The 6,974-nt window shown below is 47.1% G+C and overlaps 1 long non-coding RNA gene across 1 annotated transcript; it reads right to left on the bottom strand.

Moving 5' to 3' along the window:
• Positions 1 to 4,356: 4,356 nt before the first annotated feature.
• Positions 4,357 to 6,335, bottom strand: LOC147718661 (uncharacterized). Its single transcript, XR_015309996.1, has 3 exons — positions 5,878 to 6,335; positions 5,045 to 5,179; positions 4,357 to 4,474 (listed from the first exon to the last, which is right to left on the bottom strand). It is a non-coding gene; the product is annotated as an uncharacterized LOC147718661 (long non-coding RNA).
• Between the last annotated feature and the right edge of the window lie 639 nt (positions 6,336 to 6,974).

Consider the following 6,974-nt stretch of genomic DNA (forward strand, 5'->3'; position numbering starts at 1 on the left):
ACCACCCAATTGTGCGCCTGTATAACACTAAGCTGGCTAAAATGCTAGCGGTGGACCTTCTCCCTTTTTCGTTTGTCGAAGGTGTGGGTTTTCTTGAACTCGTGGCAACACTGGCCCCTAAATGGAAGGTTCCTAGCCGGTTCTATTTTGCCAGGGTTGCTGTTCCAGCACTACATAAAGAGGTGCTTGAGTTGGTTGGGGCAGCTTTGCAGAAGAGTGCTGTTCACACTATACACCTGACAACAGACATGTGGACCAGTTGCCAAGCCCTTGATTACATGTGCATCACTGCACACTGGGTCTCTTTTTCAGGGGTTGCTAAACGGATAAATGCAGGTGGTGACTTGGTCGACATTTTTAAGGGTGCTCGTAAACATGCAACATTAGCCATGTTTGGCATGGAGAAAACTCATACTGCAGACAACATTTTGCATGACTTTAACAAAAAGGTCTTGCAATGGCTGCCCAAAAGAAATTGCAAGGTTGGTTATGTTTCTACTGATAATGGCAGCAATGTAGTTAAGGCCATGGCGGACGGTGACTATTTCAGAGTGCCGTGTTTGGCGCACTGTATGAACCTTGTCGTGCAAAAGTTCTTGAAAAAAGAACCTGCAGTCGACAAAATACTGACCATCTGCAGAAGAATATGCACACATTTCAACCATTCTTTTAAGGCCCGATAGGAGCTGAGGCGCCAGCAAAATGTACGTAGAATGCCAGTGAAAGCACTTATCCAGGAGGTGGCAACACGTTGGAACTCAACCTTCTACATGCTTGAGCGTCTGCATGAGCTGTTTCCAGTAGTCAATGAGTATTTCTACAACCTGGGTGGTGATCCGACAGAAATGATGCTAGCGGTGGAGCAATGGCAGCTAGTTAAAAGCCTGACAGACATGCTTCGTCCTTTTGAGGTCTTCACGCGTGAAGTCAGCAGGGAGGACTGTTCTTTGAGCAAAGCTATCCCATTGTTGCTGAAGCTCGAGCACCAAGTCAAGGTGGTGTCTTCAGAATTAAAGGATGCGGGAAAGAATGAAGCATATGAGTTGGCGCAGAGATTATTACAACGCCTAGTTAGCAATAAACGGCTTGTAAATATCAAGAAACAACAGCACTACATTTGTGCTACTATTCTGGATCCACGTTACAGAAAGCCATTGTTAGGAAAAGTATTAATTCCTTTTGAAACTTCAGATGTTACAGAGTACAAAGGTTGGCTAGCTCGGTCAGCCATTCGTTTTGAAAGAGAGAGGAAGGAAACTGTAGGAGAAGACAGTACTAGTGAATCAGCAGGCCAACAGGCATCGGATAAAAGCACTTCTGTGCCTGTGGCAGAAGTGAGTGTCTTTTCCTCTGAGCCGTTAACCACACCAGCAACCGTATCATCTGCACCAGGCACAGGCGATATGTCTGAAGAGGATTGGCTAAGTCAGCTAGGGTTTGGTTGTCCCAGAAAGGACACGGAAGTGCAAAGTACAGGAATGCGGGAGAACATTGTTTCAATGGTGCAGGCCTACCTGGATGACTCAACAGCGGTCAATATTACTGAGGACCCATTGGCGTATTGGCATGGGAAAAGAAACATATGGCGAGAGCTCACCAACCTGGCTATCAATTACTTGTCTTGCCCACTCGCAAGCGTGTCTTCAGAACGTGTTTTTAGTTCTGCTGGTGGCATTGTGACTTCCAAAAGGTCCCGCCTCTTGCCCGCAAATGTGGAGCGGCTCACCATGATAAAGATGAACCAGCACTTCATACCACCAGATTACAAAGTACGAGAATGCACGCAGGAAGAAGAGGACACCGACCTACCTGAGGAAAGTTCTCCTCAGTTACCACAAGTACTACCGACTGAATTTGCAGAGTATGAGGACGAGTTCATTTTCCCTGACACCGAGTTCTGAAAATGAGTCAATGATTCATTAACTTTATTTTTAGTTCGACTCCTTATTCACTTTTATTCCTGTGTGTCTGTCTTTCTTTGTTTACCAAGTGCTTGATCCCATTCACAACAAAACTGTAATCACCCAATCAAAGAACAAGCCCATCAGCAGAACTGTCTTGCCGCAGCATTCATCAGGTTCACAAGTTAGTTGCCAAGAACTCAGTCCTGGTCGTCTATCCTCCTCCTCCAGACTCATTCTATCCATTTCCCGTAATGCTGATGCCTGGATTCCGCACAATGAAGAAACTTACGTTGACAAGTTGCTGCAGAACGCTTTAGGACACTGTGAATTCCAGGTGGAGACAACCCTTCAACAAACACAAATTACAGGTAAGATAAGCGTTTGGATGGGAGGTAGTATAATGGAGTATTAGAAGGAGAGGCGAGAGAGTGACAGTGGTACTACTAGTAAACTCCTAGGACTCTTGATTATGGAAACTCTGTGACAGGCATTTAACTTTGGAAAACATTTGGCCAACTACAGGTTGCTTTTGCTTTGCAGAAAATCCACGCCGGGAAACTCCAGTTGGGGCCCAGCTGCGGAACGCTTTAGGACACTGTGAATTCCAGGTGGAGACAACCCTTCAACAAACACAAATTACAGGTAAGATAAGCGTTTGGATGGGAGGTAGTATAATGGAGTATTAGGAGGAGAGGCGAGAGAGTGACAGTGGTACTACTAGTAAACTCCTAGGACTCTTGATTATGGAAACTCTGTGACAGGCATTTAACTTTGGAAAACATTTGGCCAACTACAGGTTGCTTTTGCTTTGCAGAAAATCCACGCCGGGAAACTCCAGTTGGGGCCCAGCTGCGGAACGCTTTAGGACACTGTGAATTCCAGGTGGAGACAACCCTTCAACAAACACAAATTACAGGTAAGATAAGCGTTTGGATGGGAGGTAGTATAATGGAGTATTAGGAGGAGAGGCGAGAGAGTGACAGTGGTACTACTAGTAAACTCCTAGGACTCTTGATTATGGAAACTCTGTGACAGGCATTTAACTTTGGAAAACATTTGGCCAACTACAGGTTGCTTTTGCTTTGCAGAAAATCCACGCCGGGAAACTCCAGTTGGGGCCCAGCTGCGGAACGCTTTAGGACACTGTGAATTCCAGGTGGAGACAACCCTTCAACAAACACAAATTACAGGTAAGTTAAGCGTTTGGATGGGAGGTAGTATAATGGAGTATTAGGAGGAGAGGCGAGAGAGTGACAGTGGTACTACTAGTAAACTCCTAGGACTCTTGATTATGGAAACTCTGTGACAGGCATTTAACTTTGGAAAACATTTGGCCAACTACAGGTTGCTTTTGCTTTGCAGAAAATCCACGCCGGGAAACTCCAGTTGGGGCCCAGCTGCGGAACGCTTTAGGACACTGTGAATTCCAGGTGGAGACAACCCTTCAACAAACACAAATTACAGGTAAGATAAGCGTTTGGATGGGAGGTAGTATAATGGAGTATTAGAAGGAGAGGCGAGAGAGTGACAGTGGTACTACTAGTAAACTCCTAGGACTCTTGATTATGGAAACTCTGTGACAGGCATTTAACTTTGGAAAACATTTGGCCAACTACAGGTTGCTTTTGCTTTGCAGAAAATCCACGCCGGGAAACTCCAGTTGGGGCCCAGCTGCGGAACGCTTTAGGACACTGGGAATTCCAGGTGGAGACAACCCTTCAACAAACACAAATTACAGGTAAGATAAGCGTTTGGATGGGAGGTAGTATAAAGGAGTATTAGGAGGAGAGGCGAGAGAGTGACAGTGGTACTACTAGTAAACTCCTAGGACTCTTGATTATGGAAACTCTGTGACAGGCATTTAACTTTGGAAAACATTTGGCCAACTACAGGTGAATCAACACGATGACAGTGTTCCGTAAAACAAACTTACTGCAAAACCACCACCCACCAGGCTCAAAAGTAGTAAAACACAGCTATGCTCAGATAAAGTTTGAAAAAGTATATTTTTATATCCCTAACAAAATAAACTCCCGCAAGACCCTCCCTAACCCCAACAAATAAATAGTCCATCAAAAGTCCCCAAAAACCCCAACTCCCAATTCCCACCCCCCAAAAGTCTCTAAAAAAGGGGCAAGGGACACTCTACGGATGCAGGTTGTTGAATTTGGCCTCCAGGGCATCAAACTTCTCCTGGATGATGTGTTGATCTAAACGGAGGCCCTCCACCAGAGTCTGATACTCCTTCCATCTCTGGACCTCCGCCTCTAGGTTGGACACTCTGCGGAGTGCAAGGCGCAAGCGAGCCTTTACAGTACTGTGAGGAGGTGCAGCCTTTGCTGCTCGGCGGTGGCGTCTTCCAGCACGGCTCCGGTTGGCTGGAGCACTGCGCTTACCGGCAGAACGTGGGGTCACGGAGGAGGAGGCAGAAGATGTTACACTGGAGTGCGTGTCGTCCCCCTCCGTTTCCACCAGCCGGCGATATTGCGCAACAGTGGCATCCAGCCTCCGTTGCCGGGCAAGTACAGCCCGCATACTCCTGCTCGGTTTCCATGTTTTGGTATTACCAACTATAAGAAGAAAGAAAAACATAATCTGTAACGAATGCTCTTTAAAAATATGATTAACACAAAATGATTCAGCAGGAAGTTGTGTCACAGTACAACTAGCAACTAGCCAGCGCAGTACAAAACTATTGAGGCCAGTATCATGGGCGTCCGCATGGAGGGGCAAGGGGGGGGCGCTTGAATCACCATTTCCCTTCCCACAACTCACTTGTATCCTTGGTTTGGTGCTCTTTCATATGAAAGAGATCTGGCAGAAGTGAGTGACTTTTCCTCTGAGCCGTTAACCACACCAGCAACCGTATCATCTGCACCAGGCCCAGGCGATATGTCTCTATCTCTCTCTCTGTCTCCCTCTGTCTCCCTCTACCTCGCTGTCTCTCTCTCTGTCTCCCTCCCTCACCCTCCCTCTGGCTCCCTCCCTCTCTCTCTCCTTCTGTCTTCCTCTCTCTCTGCCTCTATCTGTCTGTCGGTCCCAGCCTGCTGTAATTACCATATTGTAATTTGTCACTGGTCCAGCACTGGATACACATCATATGCTATCTAAGAGTCAGATAGTACCATGATCCAGCTTACCTGTACTCCACACCACCGCTGCCTGCTTCCTCACAGTCTGATTGTCCACTTGCGCCGCATCCTCCCCAGAGTCGCCCTCAGACTCCGAGTCGATGACGATCACGTCCGAGCTGGCCCCGCCACCAGCTGTTCCACCTAAAAAATATATTTAAGACTGTTAGATTACACCACTCACTAGTATTTGGTCTAGGAATGAAGAAGTTTGAAAACAGAAAAAATAATTGACTGTCTACTCTAGTCTAAAGTAAAAATGTCCCTCCTTCCAGGGAAGGCTGTTGTCTTGCTGCACTTTTTTGTCACAATTGATGAATGCTTGCTTAATTTTAACACACATCTTTTTTCTCTGAACAGACAGACGCTGGACTTCTACGGACAAGAGCAACCAACTAAACCAGGTGAAAGCTCGGCTCGACCACAAGACATGTGTTCCATTACTCATCAACTCAGCACCAAGCACTTTTCCTTTTCCAGCTAACTTTATTTTAATATATGTGTTTACTTTTACTTTTTTTAATAAAGCTTTTAAACTTGAATAGACTCTGTGGTTTTTGGTCCTCCAAGCTAGAGTGACCGAGAGAAAGGTTTTGTAATTTTTGCAAGGAGGAGTCCGTGCCGCTGACACTACCGAGTTTATACTATAGTATACAGTATGCCAAACACGCCACTCTGAAATATTATTACTCTGGTCTTTGGTGTCCATAGTAAGGTTTGTGGAGAATTGTCCCTGCAACAGTAGTATTATTGATTTAGCTCCTATCTAAACACTGTTTCGAAAATTTAAATTAGGAACGCTTGGACAACAATAGGTCCTCTATATTTAAATGAAAACTTACTGGGGCCAGCAAAGGAGCACTCGCCGCCCTGGCCTGCATCATCCTCCTCCTTTGGAGCCACTGCATCCGCTGTTTCTGTCCGCTTGCCCCTGGGCGGACCTGACGTACAACATGAAAGAAAGAACAGAAAAAAATGATGATTGCTGCTTGTCGATGTCCTTGTCAACCAAATCAAACATTTAGAAAGAACAAGAACCAACTATTTTAGCCAAAAAGAGGGCTACAAAGGAAGGACTGCACCTGAGCCTCTACTCAGTCATTTAGGACAATGATGCGTCACTGAAACCCTGCGCCTGCATGAAGCAGGCTTACGGCTTGACGCAGCATTGCTGGAGCTGCGCCATCGTTGCAACGCAACTCCATCAATGAGCCGCCTTTACGGCACCGATGCGTAACGCTTCGGTGACGTTTTGGCACCATGGCGTGCCGCATTGAAAATACGGCGCACCATGGGTGGTGCTGGCGTGCCTCACACTTTGCAGGGATGCACAGGTAATGCACTTAGGGGCATACTTACGAGTTCTGGGCTGCACACCTCCAGAGGTGCACCAGAACAAAATGCGTAACTCAAAACTAACCTTGCGTCACGGCAGATGCGCCGCAATTACAATGCGGCAAACCCTGGCGCAAGGGTAGGCAGATGCGTGATGCATCTCGTGACGAAAGAGGGGCGCATCTCTAGAGTCGCGTCGCAGGCGCGATGCAACTATAGCAATGCTCAGGGATGCCCAATACTCAACATTCCGCATCAGTCCTTACGCCTGCTTCAAGCAAGCAGGCATAAAGAATTGACGTAGCAGCGTCGCGGAAGTGCCTGCGTTAAATCTTGTAGATTTCACGCAGGCACTTTTGCGAGGCGCACATCTGCCTGACCGCCACCCCCCCCTCCCCCTGCGTGGCAACGCACCCATTGTGGCGCAGGCCCAGGTCTTAACGTGGCGCATCTCCTTAGAAGCATCACGTTGTACATGACTCGCTGGGATGCGCCACGTTTACGTCGCTGTGCGTCAGGTAAGGCAGCGTAAACGTGGCGCAAGGGGCTTGTAAATCTGCCCCTTTGTGTCTAGCATTACGCAGTTCTGTAAAGTACACTCATA

This window comes from Lissotriton vulgaris, chromosome 4_1, assembly GCF_964263255.1.
Source record: "Lissotriton vulgaris chromosome 4_1, aLisVul1.2, whole genome shotgun sequence".
Lineage (NCBI taxonomy): Eukaryota > Metazoa > Chordata > Amphibia > Caudata > Salamandridae > Lissotriton > Lissotriton vulgaris.